Below are 18,644 nucleotides of genomic sequence, written 5' to 3'. Positions count from 1 at the left end.
CTCCTTGGGGAGAGGAGGGGGATCGTCGCGCTTCTGAGCGGCTCCTCGTGGTCGGCGCGGCGCTGCGGGGCTCGGCGGCGCCCTCGCCTCGGGAGCGCGGTGCCCGCGGGGTCCCCCGCTCCTCCTGCGAGCGGGGTGAGCCTTAAAGCAGGCCGCGTGAGGCAGCAGCGCGGAGCTAAGCCTCGGAGGTCAAATGCCGGGCATCGAATCGTTCGCCGGACTCCCAAACCTGCCGTTCCCCAACGAGAGCCTTTAAATTGCAGCAGATTTCGGGTTCGCTCGCGTCCTTCTTTCCTGACTCGCCCTCCCGATTCCTGCCTCTGCGACAGCTCAGCGACCGACTTTTTCTTGAGCAGAGGGGCCGCAGGGGATCTCACCGCGTGCCTGGCGGAGAGCCGAGCTACTCCCTGAACCCGTAGGCTTGTCTGATTGCTGATAATGTGCAATAACTGCAGTCACCCATTTGCCTGCCCCTTGCACAGCAATTCATTCTTCTACCAAGTCCCAGATCAGTCCTGTTCCCCCTAAAAGCACATCAAATCTCTGCCTCTCCGTCAAGATCCATGTGACTTGTCCTCTTGCTATGCCTCGCGTCTCCCCTCTCTCCTTCCTGTGAGCCTTTATTCCTGCTCTTCCAGACTACGAGGAGACACCTGCAGTCGCGGCTCCTCGTTACCCCAGGGCTCAAGGCAGCACCTGAGCCACGGAGCAAGTGTGCACCGCCTCCTAAGCACTTGCATCAACTTGCGAGTAGGGCTGTTAGTAGCAGGATCACTGGCGTTGTCTACATTTTTTCAGGTAATGACCTTGTCTGCAATTGTTTGCAACTCATCTGCACTTGCACTGTTCAGACTGAAATCCTGTCTTGGGCTGATGTGCTGCTCCCAGCTCTTCAGACTCCCACCCGATTCCCTGCTTTCTGCCAGAACGTGAACCTGTGTCACAACTGCGCAGAATCAGCGATCAAACCAAGTATGGGAGAGCTCACCTGTTGCTGATGAGGCCTAACAGCAGATTTCTAGGAACGCGCAGAGTTCATGCCCAGTTTTTGAACAGACCTCTATCGGATCTTCCAAAATCAGCAGGTAGGTTCCTTAAGCCAGAAATTGCATTTGGCTGTTGGCTATTACATTTTCTTGAACCCATTTATACTCCTGGCTTGCAAATCATCCTGTGCTAATGAATTCCATCATTCAGGAATGATGAAAGGGAGAACAGTGTGCTCAGGAAACAGTCACTCGCAGAGGGTTTCTCTAGTGAGACTATGGGCTTGAAATGGCTGATCAGCTAAATTTCTTTCCCCATCAGCCCAAAGTCCGTTCTCAAAAGTGAGAAAGGAGGGGATAAGGAAGAAGTATCTGCTTAGACTCCAGCATGAAGAAGGATAGCTTCATGCTCTCAGGAAAGTGCATCCTGAAAAGGCTGAATGAATATTGCCAGGCCTTTAAAGGGATGACAGATGAAAAGACAAGGAATGAGTCAAAGCATAATCAAAATTTGCCTTAGCAAAACAGCAAGAAGGGTTGGCAAATGGTTGGAGGAGGTTTAGGATGCAGCGAGGAGCTTGATATAGAACATGGGACTGTGAGCAGATACCATAGTAGCAACACTGATCGTAGCAGGAGACAGTGATCTTACTAGACATCTGCATATGCTGTGAAGCAATGTTTTAAGAGAAGATCTCTGAAGAACAGTGTCAGTCCTGATGAGGATATGCCGAAATGTGACCTGCAGCATTGTGCAACTATTGTTGGTCTTTGTGAGTCTCTTCACCCGTCCATCCCCCTGTGAAATGTCTCTCTCTTTAGTCCTAAAAACATTGAAAGCAAAAAAAAACAACATCAGTGCAAAGAGGCAGCCTAGTTTCTTAGAAATAGAGGAATGGCACTGCAAATCTGGTGCCTCAAGTTAACTGTAAAATGAATACAGAGGTCACCAGGAAGGTCTTTACCTTCTTTGTTGTCTTAAATGGCACAGTGGGCTATGAATGGCTTTCAGTCTTGCTGAATAATATTTTTGAAGAAGCAAGCTTCTCAGTCATGATAAACAGCAGGAAAATATAGTGGCTCCAGACAATATTTGGCAACAAGCAGCCTCCTATAACCTTTCCATTTGTCTTCTGAGATGCATAAAGTACTGATGGGCAGAGTCCTCTTTGCCATACACTTCTACAGTCTGCAGGTCAGTGATGTCAATCTGATGTTGAGAATAATTTGCAGACGAGGGTTAATGCCTTCCAGGGGAATATTGAATGATTTGGCCTACATTACCAGTCTGGAGAAGACAAAGATGGTGATCTTCTGCAGGAGCATAAAAGATAGCTGAGACCTATGGCCATTAAGGAGAGAAAAGGAAATTTCTATAGGCGCAAAAATCAGGCTTCTTACAAGATGTGTATTCTTCGCTCTAGTATATGCAGAGGAGACTTCTAAAAGACTGACACGTGCAGGCAGCTGGCTTTTCAAAATAAATGGTTAGGACCAGCAACTGTCAGTACTATATCAGAAATGGGGCAAATCAGAAAATGGGTGGGTGCAGAGGTCATGCATTGGTGTGATAACAAGGCAGCCGCTCCAGCTGTTTGCAAGGTATCGGGTGAAAGGGCTGCCTGCTAAGGGCTGTGCTTTTTGACCTGCTAGCGGGTAGTGCGCCAAGAGATAGCTGCTGTGGAGCGCAGCTAGGTGACCTGCCCGAATGATGAGGCTGAGCTCCAAAGACGCTAGAAGCTGCTAGAGGTACACCGGAGACTACAGTGGCGCGCTGGCACGCAGGTATTAGTGGCCACTTCCCCCACCCAAAATAAGAACCTCCTTTTACTCACGATGTGAGAAATAAGTGCAACTCACCTTGTAGGGGTTTTAAATTAATATCTGTAATGCAATGCGGCATTGCGGTGTCGAACACCTTAGAAAAATGCCTGTTCTTGTTTTCCAGGCAGAGCTTGAGTGTTAAATAGCGTGTGAGACCGCACAGCGTCTGGTAAGAGGAAAGCAAATTATGGAGCAGTTGTTTGTCATCAGGTGAAGGCAGTCAGTCCCGTTCACCAAGCAAGGCAGGCGTCCAGGGGAAAATGGTGAGTTATGACCATGTACCACAACGCGTACAAGCAAGAAACCAAACTAAAGTCTTTTTAATGCAGTTTGTTAAGGCAGTTACCTAACTTCTGAATGGTCACTTCTGTAATCCTAAGTGTTCTGTTCATAGGTTTTGTGAGTGCAGTATTTACATGGTGCCTTAAAGGTGTGAAGTCTTACATGAGTAGAGAGTATTATTTCACAGTTTTTCATGGAAATTCCCTGCCCATTGATTCCTTTTGCCTGACACGGACTAAATAAATCTCCATGAGATGCTTTTGTTTGTATGGCTTCTTCCTTCTGCCTGTGGTAATACACTCTGTAAATAAGTGCGTAGATGTTTGACAGACATGCTAATCCAGCAGATGGTGCTGCATGTCTGTGTATTTCAGGGTTTTTTTTTTTTAAACAATAATTATCAAGTTCCTCAGTTAAAAGGGAGAATATAATTTCCATTCTTAAAAAAAAAAAAGATGCAGAAGTTATTTTTTAGTAAAATTTATGGGTGTTATTTTTAAAGATGTGTTAGAGAAACAAAAGTTATTGTGGACAAAATAACACTGTAACATGACAAAGTATTTTCCTCCATTACAGTTCCCTTTGAAGTGCTTGAATTTTCAGTTATGTGGACTACTGTGCCCATTTGTTCAAAACACATGAATACAAAACCACTGTTCCTCACCTTTATAAAGACTTACAGCTCCTCTTGTACCTATTAAAAAAAAAAAAAAAAAGTTTTGATTTTTTTGTGTTTATGCCCAAGCTCTTTAAATAGTTGGTCTGTGGGAAAATGAAGATTTTAGTTATGATTTGGTTTCTAACAAATACTTTTGTTATATAAAATACAGAAAAGCATTTTTTTGCAAAAGTTGATCTAAACCATCAGGTTTTATCACTGAAAAAAGACTCATTTAAAGGGTTATTGGATTGTTTATAACTAAGCCAATGTAGCAAGTTAATACATATTTAATCAATAGATATAATAAATTCTACATGTGGTTCTTTTCATCTGCATTCTTAGAGTGTTTCATAATGTTAATGATGGGATGTAATGGGGCGTATTGTAGATTTTCTTTCCGAGGGGTAAACTAAGAAAGTTAACAATGAAAGAAGCAGAAATGGGAAGAGAGATCAACGGGCCTGTTCAACTGAATAAGAGACAGAATATGCAGGAAATACGAAGGATGGAGAATCTGCCATGATAATGATTTATGTGTTGACTAAAATCTGATGTCTTTATTGAAACCTGGATCTCCCAATATAGGGGAAAAAATGTCGCATAGGAAGATAAGTTGCTCATAATTCAACACTGATGTGTTATCAATTTCAGATAATCTGTTGCTAACAAGTGAATGATGTAAACTGGCACCATGTTTAATTTTTGGTCTGTTAAAATAAAAGACAAATGTAAACCAAAATCAAATACTTCTGAAGTTTGAAGAAATCTAGATTTGCAACTAAAATTCATAACTGACTTCCAGATTTCGTCTGTCACAGTCCCCAGTAGATTCTCTTTGGCCTCTTCTATACTTTAGCACAGCTGTGCTGGTAAAGGCTGTGACTTTTGCTGATACGGTTCTGTGGGCACGGGCTTTTGTGTGGTGGATATGGATACAGAGGAGAAAAACTCTCCTTTTGCTGGAATAAATTATTTCATTTGGAAAAATTACTGTAAGCCTGTACCGACATCGGGTAATTTATTTTACGGGTACAGTCTGAGTTTCCGTTACGAGACTCTGCCGGGATAGCTGTAGCTGCAAATCGTTTCAGAGGTAGACAAAAGCTTATTTTGCAGGCCGGCGGCGAGGTGTCTGCCCAGCCCCCCTGAGCATTAGCCAGCAGAGGGCACTGCGGCCAGCGGCCTGATCCGCGCCCAGGGGGTTAGGATGTGCGTTTTCAAAACACTGTTCAGAAAATGTTCGTGTAAAACCATTACTAGGTTTTATTTAATAACCTTCTAACCCCCTCTCTCTCTCCTCCTCCTCCCCTGTGTTCCTCTAATGCCTTTTACAGCTCTTGCTGCACAGCGTGAAGCCTCAGAGCTGTATTCATCAATGACTCACACCCTTGCTTAGGGGCCAATTTTCATGGAAGCTATACAGAAAAATCTTGAAATGCACCTATCTCATGCAGGGCACAAGATGATTTCTCTATTCATTACTATTCCAAAAGGACTTGTTGCCCTTTGGAAATGTTCAGATATTACTTACATTTGTGTGTGCATGCATACATGTGCAGAGATAACTTGCCTTTAGATCGGAGTGTTCTAAAAGTAAAAATGTATTGTTATTATCATTGACACTAGTCAACTGAAAGGTAACTAAGGCCCTGCTTACATTGTGGGGCAGCAGGCAAATGCAACGGAATAAACACCAATCTGCTTTAGATGAGCACATCCTACAGACTCAAGCATAAAACTTGTTAAAAATCACCCTTTGGTTTGACACTCTGATTAGCAGCCTTCTGAGGATTTTGGAAGCAAAGCTAAGGATTTACTTTAGGAGACCAAATTGCACTTTTGTCTCCAGAAGTTATTTTTGTAGGTCAAGGTTATAGTACATTTCTAAAACAGTAGGAGAAAACACATTCCTTTCTCTTAAAGACATTGTGTGTTAACTCAAGGGGAGATAAGATCATACAAATTATTAGCCAAAATCACCTCTGATTAAAACCCATCTGACAGGAAGGGAGTCTTTGCTGAAAAATTACAAGTCATGGAATAATTATGTTCTAAGGGATTGCTAATTATAACCAAAATTACTTCAAACAGTGTTTCGGAAGAGACTGAGACTTACTGCTTAGCATGAAGCAGTTTTATTTACATAAGTACAAAGTCGCTTACAGAATTAGACTAATTACAGTATTTCACTGTAAATTGTTGTAAAAATGGTGTCATGCAATGGTGAATCAGAACTGGTAAGAAAAAAAGGGAGTATAATATACTTTTGCTTTTTCTAACTAACTCCAGCATTTCAAATCATAATTGTAAAAATAGCAATTGCTTTCTCTTTGTTTCTTAAACAGAATGAAAAAAGCTCTTTCTGCAGATCAGACCTATCCAGTGACATGCGTTTCCACTCTGTCTGCTCAGGTGAGTTCTTCAAGGAGGTGTGAAAGATCAGGTCTGCTTTTTGCTATTCATGGGTATTGTTTTGCCTAAGTGAGTTCTGCCAAAGTAACTTTTTGCCTGGCAGAACAGTTTTCTCCATTTTAAGATGGCCTAAAGAGAGGGCATTGTCTTATGAGAGTGCCTAGAATTCCTAAACTCCACTGTGTATGTATGTTAAATGTAACAGGAAAATTCATAACCCTGTCAGATATTAAAATAGGCAGAGAGCCCCAGAAAGGCAGTAGTATGATCCTTGTCTCATAGATGAGGAAACAGAGGCACAAAGAAGTTAAGTAACTTGCCTCAGATTGCACAGAATACAAAGTAGGAGATGAGAATTTCTTGCTTGCGTTTTATTTTCGGAAACAAATGTAATGCCCGATATGAAAGTAATTGCTATTCTGTTTACCTGCGGTAGCCTATATCCAGTTCTTCCATTCTAAAGTCTGTTTGTACTGTAGAGAATATGTAGGGCTTGTGAATGTAGCCCTAAGTAGCATTGCACAGTCGAACTAATTGCTAGGCCAAGCAAGGTTCCAGACTAAATGGGTGAATAATTTGATCCAAGATGGATTTGTACTTCTACCAACACAGCCTGAAATCTTCTAATGCTTTTGGATTTGACTGTGAGCCATTCATTGTTGTTTGAGCCTGTTTTCTATTACCATATTTTCTCTGGGTATCGTTTCTGTGTACTTTATCTTTGTATAAAAGGCCATATCTTTACCGTATTTCCAGGGAGTAGTGAGTAAAAGCATACAAAATTTATTGCTGTAGGCCAAAAATATGATAGATAGAGCTGGTGCATTACAAAGTTCTTGCCCTCAATCATGCAGAAGGCTCTCTACACTTCCGTGAGCAGTGGTAGATATGTGGCTACACTGTAATGGGAGAAGGGTTAACAGCAAACCAAGACATTTTCTGTGGCAAAAACAGAGGGAATCTTCTCTAAGCAATTACCTTTTATGTGATAAACAATGCTATGTGTTCAGTGGTCGATAGGAGAGGGAGTATTCTTCCCCTAATCTCCTTCCATTTAACTTAAAATAGAAATGCTGTTATTTTGACTAGCAGGCTGGTGTATCGTGAAGCCTGGCTGTAGATGCTTGCATATTAAATTTACACTGGCAGCAGAACCGCTACTACGATAGGCTATGTCTCTCCTTTACTTGAATAAAATACAGTAAGCGAATAAAATGTGTTAGAGCTACAGGGATCAGTTATGTACTTTTTGCACACATGTCTGTTTAGATAATGCGTCTCTTCAGAATACAGAGTGCATTGCTTTTTGTTACAGATTCTATTGGCGGCATGAAGTTATGGCTAGTTTCTCATGTGTACTTTTAGCTTCTATTGACTCTGAACATCCAGCTTCTAATTACTAATGAATACATTCCAAAATAATTTGCTTTGGTTAAAGGACACGTGACCTGTTATGATCAGATATTTGCTGACAGTATAGATAGCTTCTGCTTTAGATAACCCTTAAAGGAGGTGCAAGCTTGACCAACTCAGGAGAGAGAGGCAGAAGCCATGTTATGTGGTTAATGTAATAAAGAATTTAAAGGTTAGGACAGTATATCTGGCTTTCTCTGTAGAAGCTTTGGCTTTCAATTGAATGTGATTTTCCTCATGGATGTGGTGAGACCTTTGGTACAGAAGGACCAAGCAGCTGAATATTCTAGGGCTGAATGGGCCCTGACTCAGTTACAGGATACAGGAAAGACTCTGAAGCTTCAAGGCAGCATAGCATGCTCATAGCTTTTTCTGTGTTATGTATAAACAGTGTCTCTGTCCACTGTTCTTTCTAGTGAAGTGCAGGTACTGTGATCTCTTTCCTGACCACCAATTTTTCCTGTGTCCTCATTTTGACTTCTGAAATACGTTTTCCGGAAGAAGATTTCCACTCAAAAAAGAAAAATTAGGGCACAAAATTCAAGATATAGAAAGTTAGTCCCTCTTCAGATATCAAAAGTTATATGGAAAAGTGGTGATAATTACAAATGGATCCTTTCTATATTGCTTTTTAACACTTTCTTTATAAACAGTGGAGTTGTAAAGCAAGGGCAATGCCATGGAAGTCCAGTGGCCTTACAGGTACAGGAAATTGATGCAAGCAAAGGATCCGGCCCCAAACTTAGCCATCACCATTCCCGTGCTACTGAATTCTTGAGTGACTGCAGTTCCTTCTGCTCCCACTTGTGTCTATGAATCCTCTGTGTGTAAATCCTTCTGCATCTGGCTTATAAAATCATGTGTCTTTAATAAGATTCTTCATTTTCTTCTTGATTTTGGCAGTATTGAAGGAATCAAAACAGTTGTTAATTGTTTATTTATTAGTAGTTCTGTTTTTGTGGAAGGAAATTGGCCTTCTTCCTACCAGCATGGATGGAGCCAGAGATTGCCCCATTGTTGTCAAGGCAACAGCTTTTGCTTGGGGAGCAGCAGAAGAAAAAGTGACAGGAATGTCCTCCAGAGAACCAAGGTCTTTTGTCATATGTCATATAAACATGTGCGTGGTCTGTTCACTGTGAACAACATCTATTTATAGGTTTGTAAAAGTAGAAGTTATACACAGTTCAACATAATGAGATGAAGCTTATGTTTCTAACAAAAACATTCTAATGTATATGCAGGTACATGATTGCAATGCCCAGACTGGGCTTCTCTTCAATGTGCTTGTTCTGTTGTGCAAGGTCATTATATGCCCATATGAAAATACTGTCTTAAACCAAATGCATTTAGCCTTTTGGGAGGGAAAGGGGGGTTTACTTTCTTTAGTATCTAGAACTTATAGCAGGCAGACCTTCCTACTTAATATTTTTATCATTATTCAGAGCTCTAGAAGAAGGACCTCTATTGGTCTATGCTGCCCACTGAATTATACTGCTTGCCTTCACAAGGCAATTTGTTTCTCGTGCTGGACAAACTTTTTAAGAGCAGTGAACCTGATCCTTAGCTGGTGTAAAGCACATAGCATAGCTCGGTTTTTTCAGATGAGCTAAATTGTATCTGGTGTGGACTGCCTGAATTTAGTGTGGAAAAATGCCATCACAAGAGTGTTAGAAATGTGTATAACCTGGCAAAAGTATTTGTGGTCTATGGCAAGGGCAGGATCCAAGGTTTCTTTCTACATGGCAATATTTCTGGAATTCCACTGCCTGAACAGCCAACTATTAGACCATCTTATGTTTTTATATTGTAACTGGAATGCTCAATGTGTATTCTCACAGAGGCATAATAAATGATCCGTTACCTATTAGAAATGCAGCAAGGCTATCAAGAGTTTAATAACGTGTTTTAAATAGGGAGGTCAGACAGTCCTAAGATCTCTGACTGTGCTTAGTTTTTGGTATGAAGTGATACCTGTCTTCACCTTGTACAGTAGTTACTTGATATCTCTAAAGCTCACATTTGCTGCTGTGTTACTGCTGTATGTATAGAAAAATACTGTATTGGACACAGCATACTCTTGTTTGATGTTATGATTCTATAACTTTCCTTAAAAAGATAAATCCTGTAAGTATTGTAAAGTTATATTAGTAGTAGGAGTATAGTTGCTTATTTTTAAGATTTACATGGGGCAGCATTATTTGTATTTATAGGCAGTGACCCTAATACCTTGCATTTACCATTGAGATAATTTTCTCCACTTTATTTTTTACTTTCTTGGCCTTTTCTTGGTTAAAAAACACTGTTGTTTGATTTACAAAAGAACTTCCAAACTGTTACAAACTGTGATACACCTAGCTTTTGGACCTAATTTAACATTTATTCTCGTTTTGTGAAGTCATTTATGTCACTGGGGAGTGAGTAAGGTACATCTACAGATATAAAAGATTACATATGAATTGAGGCCTTTGAAGTGTATTTCATTGCAGTATCAGTCATATGCATAAGGTTCTGAGCCAAGGAGTACGGATTAAAATATATACAAGCCCTTTAAAAAGTAGAATGTGAGAATTTAAGTTGCAACATAGTTTCATGAAATGATGTCTCCTGACATGTCAGATGAAATATCAGAAATCCTATTTCTGATCCCTTCCATGTAATATGACATGGGGACATAGATACATGTCATCCATAAAGGAAAACAGCACAGTCTTTCAGATAGACTCCACAGGCTGCCTATAATTCAGTCCCCCTTCTGCAGCCTCTCCACCCACTGGTGAGTCTCTCACTGCCCTTCCAACACCTAATGCACTCCTGACACAATGGAGGGAGGGCAGGAGCAGTGTGGTGAAAAATTAGACATTGCAGACAAAAACTTGACAGACTGTCTTTCTCCTGGTGTCACAATATGAACTGGCCAAGTGAAAAGTAATGGCCATTATCCCGTCTCACTGAATGACTTGAATGACTTAAATGACTTAGAGCCACATGCAGAGAAAGTTCTTTGGACTATTTCCATGCTTTTATTTATTTATTTATTTATTTATTTTTGCATGGTAAGATGTACAAGGCAGTTTTTTTACGGTTTGAGTAGCTTCATTTTTCTGACCTCTGTATAAAGTAAGGATAATTTCACTGAACTTACTGGAGTTACTTCACTGTTAAATGGATGCTGTGAGAACACTTTCACAGTCCTTAGGCAACTTTCCACCTGCTATTTCTCTCTGCTCGTGATAAGCTGCTATTTACATTTTCCCTATGGCTGAGGTTCCTGGCATGTGGTGCATTGAACCGGAACGTGCTTCTGACTTTCTTAGGAAAGATGGCTCTTTATGAATGGCTATAATGTTGTAAAGGCCTTAACTTGAGATAACATCCAGGACTATGGTATATGGAGGTCTCATGCATCTAAGTAACTTTGACATTTCTTTTGGTAACAGTCTGGAAAATGTAGGTATTGCAGTAAGTACAATGTTGTATTTACAAGCTTTACAAACACGGCATCAGGTTCACTTGACCGTGAACTTGAGTGCTTGTCTCTGATATTCGAGGCTAGTACTTATATCCACCGAGATACTAGCTAGGCCTCTTTCTCTCATCCTTATCAGAAATCTTATCTTTGACCTGAGATACTTTTCCCTCAGAAAGTTTCACTAAAATTAGTAAATTCTTGTGAAAAGTTTCAATCCCAAGAAAAATAGTTTTCTTGGAAAAAATCCCAGCAAGTTCTCTACGAGACCTGTAGTAGAAAACAGCTGTTCTCTGCTTCCACATGCTGTTACTTCTGCTAAATGCAAAGCAGAGCCCTAGACTTGAGCATGGTGGCTGTACGAATGTTAGCAGCCCCAGGCTAAATGCGAGAGGAGAGGGCCTGAGAGCTGTGGAATGCTATAACCATGTTATATCGCGTGGGAATTTGAGCCACAGAACCTAAGCTGTCCCCTGTTGCGTGCTACAGCCTCTGTAACCTGACCCTGGCAAATGCTTTCATGACTTGCAGTTGGGGCCGTACCTTTACACATTTGAAAAGCCAGGAGAAAACTGCTTGTACCTGCTCACCAGTTGCGGTTACTGTATACGGCTCTTAAAAAAATGTATTTGGAGCAAGCATGAGTGTGATGTGCTTTCTGAGCTTTCCATCTCCCATCCGCTTCACTGCTTTCTGGACTGCCTATAGGCAGCTTGTGCATGTCGTGTTTGGAAGCCTTGCAGCATAAGAAGTCACTGGATGCAGCTGATCGTAGGACTTCTTTTGCTCATATGGATAGCGTGTCTGGTCTTGGGAGCACATCAGAATACCACTTGAGAGGCAGTAGAAGATGCTGTTTATCTTTTATTTATTGCTGATGTAAATAAGATGCTGTAGATTATGGTAATCCGAGAAAGTTCAGAAAAATTACTACAAGTGCAGCATACCATAAATTTGTAATTTGCTTTCTTCCCTTTACGGCGGAAATTTATTTAGCAATCTGTTCCCATTTGTTTTTCCTGTTGGAAGCAAGATTTTACCACAGAATTAGCCAATATTTCATATACCTGCATCCATGTCCATTCCTTCAGGAGCATCCTTCATTTTTTCTCCCTTCCTTCTCTTTTTTGAATTTGTAGTTGGAAAGAGCAAATATGTATAACAAGGCATTTTTTGCCCCTCATAAAAAAAGACAGTCTTATACTTTCTTTGGTTTTATTCTTCCCATAAATGCATACTGTATTTTGTCTATTGGTATGGAAATGAAATAAAGACAAAACAAAAACCTGCTACAATTAATATAAAACTTCCAATGAAGGGATTCTGATTCCATATTTAATATGCATTTGAAACACTGATTTAGTTTATAGTAAAATCTTAAATTTTTTGGAACTATTATCTGCAGAAAAGAAAATAATATTCTATATACTGTTTTTCATTCTTTCACCTATGTTCAAATGTGTTAAAATCATATTTCTTTGCAGTGAAGCACTCCTGTTTATGAAGTCTGAAGTGCATGATAATATGACTGAAATTCATTATCAAGCAAATACAGTGTGGTAAGCTTTTCAGCAACTCATCATAAAGCAATGTTGCCTTTTTCTCTGGCCTTACTCTAAATGTGTTTTGCGCTCTTATGCAAAGAGGACCTTCTGCTGGTTTTGACGTTATGTATAAATGATTTTGCTTTGTAAAATTGCTGTTATGACTGTTCACGTTTGGTAGCAGTGTTATTGAGTCAAGCTGTACTGATTTGAAAGTAGAACTTTTTAACATTAAGCCCCTTCAAAGTTCATTGTAAATTTGTGGTATCTTGCCAGCTTTACTCACAAAACAGCATAGAGCTGTTGGAAGGAAACTTTCCAGCTGCAAGAATAAGGGGAGCCAAAAAGTAACTTCCAAACAGAAATTATCCAGTTCATGATTTTGCTTTGATCACCAGATGTTTGTCATGTGACTTAAGCATTATAGAATAAGAGAGAGGAGAAAGTGAATGGTCTCATGCTGAGCTTAAATCTAAAGAAGAATTTATAGCTCAGCAACAGATATATACAAATAATTATTAGCTTTATCAGTTTTGATTGGGTTATTCCTTATTTTATTAAAACATGGATTAGAGCAAACTATGTCATCATTCAAAGATTTTGTTTTATTTCTTAGTTTATTAAACTGAAAGATTATGGGTGCAAGGCAAGACAGGTGCTTCAGATTAACAGTATTGATCTCCCTGTTTTGATAGGGTCTTGACAGAGACAAGTCACCAAACTGTTCTTTGTGTACTGGTTTATAGTGACATTAGTAAATTGTAAAGAGTGCTATTCTCTGCTCATAAGGGTTCCAGAATTGGAGTAATATCTTTTTTCCTTGTTTTAGCATTAACATTCGTTTGATTTAACTTCCTCCAATGTAGTGTACTTGAAGGAGGTTTTTTCAGCTTCTCTTCTGAATTAGTTGAGCTGTTTGAATGCACAGAATTGAAAGGACACTTCTGTCTTATCAAGTCCCAACTCTTTATCATCTCTGTCAACCATCTCATGTAATGCAAAGCTTCATCTAAAATCTCCTTTGGTTTTTTGCTCTAATTATTCCTGTAGGATGGATGTTGCAAAACTTTGGTGCTCTAGTGATTAAAAAGCCTCTTTCAGTGTCCAACCTAAGTTTATTCAGGATCTGTTTATAGCTACTTATACTGAAACTAGAAAATTTTATGATGCACACCATAGAATTCCTAAGGGACTTTGGATAAATCAATTAATCTGTATGTCTGACTGTAGTGCCAAATCAGTAGTCCTTCCCCTCCATCCTCTTCCACCCAGTTTGTGTCCCCTGCTGCCTCAGGTACTTCTCAGTTCCTTCACTGAGATGTGTCAGTAGATTAGCCTGGCAAAAGTGTACTCATTTTTGAGGGGATAGGTTTATGCTGGAATAGTGCACTGAAACAGCTCAGCAAAGGGACTGACAAGCACAGCAGAGAGGGGAGGAGAGAAGCAGGGCCTAGCAGTTCCATTTTAGTTTAGTTTGCTGTGGAGCCATAACCTCAATTCTAGATTGATAAAACTACGATAATACTTTCTTTACCCACCTTTTGTCTGCATTATCTGTTAAGCCTTTAAGCTCTCCAGATCAAAGACTGTGTCTTACGGTGAACTGCACAGTGACGAGCTCAATGGAGCCCCAAATTTAGGTATCAAGACAGTACTGGTATAAGATCACAATAGAGCTAGCACGCTTTTCCTGATTGCGTACCTTCCATCACACTTTTTGTGTTGGGCTGCAAACATGTCCAGCTTTACTAAAACAGATGAAGTTCTCTGCTATTTGCTTTCAACTTACTCTTTAATGATGTAATGTGAATTTTTAATTCGGTGGACTTTGTTTTCAGTAATGCTGCTTCCTGAGACAGCGTAGCTCTCACTAGCCATACAAATAACCACTGCTCTTTATAACATGAAATTTTTTACTTGCCTGAGAACTTACTCGACCAACTTAGCAGGTCCTACCAGAACCCATTTTTTTTTCTCTATAAAGCTTTCAAGTGTGTGATATAAATTTATTATATAGGTTTCAATGTAACAGAAAATGATGGCACCTATTAGTTTGGATGCTGGACAAAAATGAACATTTTATAATAGCTACTTTTATGTGAAACAACGTATTCTTAACATTTTTAGCAAATTCTGAGTACACTGTTTCCACCTTTTATTGTAATATTTTGCATATCCCTGATATCTCTCAGTCTGTTTCTCACAGCAGTGTTGAGAAAAATTTCATGTTTACACATTTTCTTCTGTAATATTATTTACTTCTAAGAGAACTGAATATCCTCTAGTATTCTGCTAGGTCCCCCTCTAGACTTCCACAATGACGTCGTTTTATTTGATCCTTTTATGCCAAAGATTGAATTTCCTTGTGTTGTATGGTGAGAGACCAGTCCTTATTTTCAGGCAATAGTCTTATGACAACTTCTGTGTTCCAAATTATTTGCACTCAAACCCACAATGCCAGCAGCCCTTGTTTCAGTAATATAACATCTGATTTGCTCTCAAGCTTCCAGGGAAAGCACATTTCCCAGTATTTACATGTATTCTACATCTTCCATTATGGAACTAATCCCATAGTTTTTACTTGGGTAAAATTAATAGTAATTAAGAATTCTGATGAAAAGTAAATGCATACTGTTATACTGAGCTGACTGATGGGAAGGTTGGGGAAATATGAATGCTCATGGGTTTTAAAGTGTACAGGTCTGAACTGTGCTCGGTACCTTAATTCTCATGGCTTGAATTTCCCTCAATAACTCTTTGAAAGTCAGTAATACTTGACTTTCTGAAATGTTCATTTAACTTACCATATAAACGCTATAGGTGTTTTTGAGACCAGTTGCACTGTCTATGTTCAGACAAATATCCACCGGCTACAGTGAAGAATTTTATCTTCAAACAGTTTTCCCCTTTGATGGGAGTTCTGCCTGAAGAGGGAAATTTGGATCAGTCCCACATGTTTTATAGGCTTAAAATCAGGAATTAATATGCAGTAGGGCTATGACAGTGGCTCTAATTCTACTCACATTAATTTTCACTGTTGTTATTAATTAAACCCTGAAAATCAGGGATTTAATGGAAACGCTGACAGACCTTTAATTATAGCATTTCAACAGTAGCATAGGATGTCCTCTACTGGTGCACAGGACATTCTGTACTTGAGAGAGTACAGAAACAAGTCATAGTTTTTGGTGTTCTTTAGAATATTTTTAAAATCATGACAGGCTTTTACTCATTGTCTGCTATATCTGGGTGAGTTATACAAAATGAATATTTTAATTGTTTTGTTCAAGAATAATTTGCAAATGGAGATTTTTTTTTTTTTGGTAATCAGTCATTGTTCGAAATTATCTGCTATTGTTTTAGGATGTATTTCAGCGCATGGATTTCTCACAGGCTATTCATGTAGCTTATTGCTTTACGCTCACAAATACATCTACATCTTTTATTTAAATCACAAACTTATGGCAGAAAGGATCACCTTTTGCTCTCTGTTTGTCTAACATCTATCATAGTGGAGTCCCCATAAGGATTCCTATGTGCTCCCATACTATAAACAATAAATTATAGTAATTCAGCACAGATGAATTGTACCACTGTGCCTAATGCCTGTACATTATGTGCATTCCATTTAAGGCTTCAAGATAAAGTTTAACTGTTGAGGCCTTGACTGTGTGGAGTAATAGTTGTGTCAAAATGTATGGTCTGATTGCAGGTACTGAACTGTCAAGAGCGACAGTGAACTGCAGCGAATAATCAGATACTGTGGATGGCAGTAAGTTTACTGTGTTCTGTGGTGTTTAGTGTATTGCATTATTTTTTAGGCATATAACCATATCATCCTGGCATTTTTGTGTGTGAAACTCCATATTATACTCTACTTGCAAATTCTTATATGATTTTATCACAAATTTTGCAACGTATTTTTCTGTTAAAGAAAATTCCTGGATTTGTATGAATTTATGAGATTTTCAGTTTTCATTGAAGTGTGGAATGGAGATGGATACAAAGCTTTAACTCTAGAGGTGGTGATCCAAGTGCAGTCTAAAAGTCTGAAAACCAGAGATAAATTTAAGGAAATAATATTTATTGCTATTAACAGTATTTATAGCTAAAACAATGGGTGATTTTGGAGAGGGCAAATAATGACTTTTTAAATGTTTTTGTTATCGTTAAAAACTGGTGTTAGGTAGCTACCTGTCTTCTTGGTTAGATAGCAGAACTGTAAAAAATGAGACAAAACGTGTATGTTCTGTAATTTGTGGAGAAAGGAATTTGGGGATATTCCATATTGCAAAGGCTTTAAAATTTCATGTGAATCATTCTAAGACTTGTAAATTTTTTATAGTGTACAATAATGTTTGGAAGTGTACATACAAACCAGTTTTATAAAAATTTTAGGCAGTTAGCAAAAAGGTGGTTTTTTTTTTTTTTTTTAAGAAACCAGTGAAAAAGTGTGATAATTTGCATTTGCTTTGCCTGTTCTATCCAAGTAAGAACTTTGTAAGATTTGTAGTATACCTTGCACAAGATATGTTTGACCTAACCCATTTTTACAGCTAGTAGAACTGTGGGAACTGGTGGGTAGATACTGGGACAAAGTTCTTTAGTGAGCAAATGCCAAGATGAGGACTGGACTCCAGAAATTGTTACTCTTAGTTCCTAGCTTGAATTCTATGAATACATGAATTCTATTCTACATGAATTTCTGTAGATGAGAAGTTGTTCTCTAACATACTAATCCCAAGCACTCCAACTGGCGTTTCTCATTGAAGCTAATCTCATGATTAGCTGAGTGATGTAGCAGTTATGAGTAAAGCTTATATGGTCACATTTCTTTTTCATCTGCCTGCAAAGGTGGACCCGCTCTCATTCTTCTCAGACTTAGTACTTCTGGTGGACGTGCATAAAAGTGGCTTAAAACCCAAGCTAAGATTTTGATCGCTGGCCCATGGGGATACTGCACCAGAGGGCAAGTTTGCCAAGTCTGGAAAACTGCCAAAGCCACGGCACTACAGCCTGTGCCTCCCAGCCATACAGAGAGCCAAGACTTGCACGCTGAGCACCTCCTACTCATTCTGTGTTCACATGAAATTAAGATTCAGAAATCAGATTTACATAAACAAACTGTTCTACCAACTGTCTCTTGCTTTACTCAACTTTATAAATAATTCAGATTTCTAACTTTGGTTCCAGCAGTTCTTCAGAGCTCTAAAGTTTCCTTGCAATCTTAGTAGCAGTAGTTTTACACCTACTGATAGTTTTTCATTTTCCTACCTATTCAAAGCCTTCTTTCCAAGGATGGATTCTTAAAATACCCAATGACAAACCATTTGTTCTTCACTGGAATTTAAATGTGTTGAGGAGAACCAGGGAGACTGGTTTCACATTACACCTAGGACAGTCTAATGGCTACCAGCTGCCCAACAGAGCTGTCTGCTCTCCCTTCCTTTTCCCAGCCATATGCTCCCTCTGATCCTGTTACCCAGCTCTGGCATTCATTCAGTCCCCTCCTAAGGCAGTTAAGGAAGCTAAACTATCAGGAAACTAACCTTACCAAAAAATGACTAGTTTTCTGCTGGTTTACTCCTGTGATCTGACCCACTGTGGGAGCTGGTGCAGTGGAGGTAGAGGGCAGAGGAGAACTGCCCCTCTTGGTGGCAGGTAGCTATTGGATCTGCACAGCTCAAACATGGAAGAGCAGCCTAAGAGCTTGCCAGCATTGTATATCCGTAGTCATCTCTGAGAATGCAATATAAAATAGTAATGCCTATAGCAGATAATAAAGAAATATATGTTATGTAAATTTAGTCAAAAAGTCCTCAGAAATAATTGCTTCAAGTGGTTAGGAAAGCTGATTTTGGATAACAGCAGCAGAGACTTCCCCTTGCTTCTTAGCAGAGCCAGCATTGATTGGCTGGGTTTAGCAAAGCGCTCTGGATGTCAGCTATATACAAAATTGTTGTTAGCATTAGAAAATTGCCTGCTGTGTGGATGGGCTCAATGCACTATTATATGGTATGGATGCAAATTTAATGGGCTTGAAAATGGAGAGATTG

General features: G+C 39.4%; 1 long non-coding RNA gene across 1 annotated transcript; it reads left to right on the top strand.

Annotated features, from left to right (window-relative positions):
- The first annotated feature begins 177 nt into the window (after window positions 1-177).
- LOC112963701 lies at window positions 178-16,360 on the top strand. Its single transcript, XR_003252696.1, has 5 exons — window positions 178-1,085; window positions 2,935-3,073; window positions 6,099-6,165; window positions 12,529-12,603; window positions 16,301-16,360. It is a non-coding gene; the product is annotated as an uncharacterized LOC112963701 (long non-coding RNA).
- The last annotated feature ends 2,284 nt before the right edge of the window (window positions 16,361-18,644 follow it).

Source organism: Apteryx rowi, unplaced genomic scaffold (genome assembly GCF_003343035.1).
Source record: "Apteryx rowi isolate R43461 unplaced genomic scaffold, aptRow1 scaffold_10, whole genome shotgun sequence".
NCBI lineage: Eukaryota > Metazoa > Chordata > Aves > Apterygiformes > Apterygidae > Apteryx > Apteryx rowi.
The sequence above is the reverse complement of the archived record's forward strand: the minus strand, read 5'-3'. Positions and strand labels throughout refer to the sequence as shown.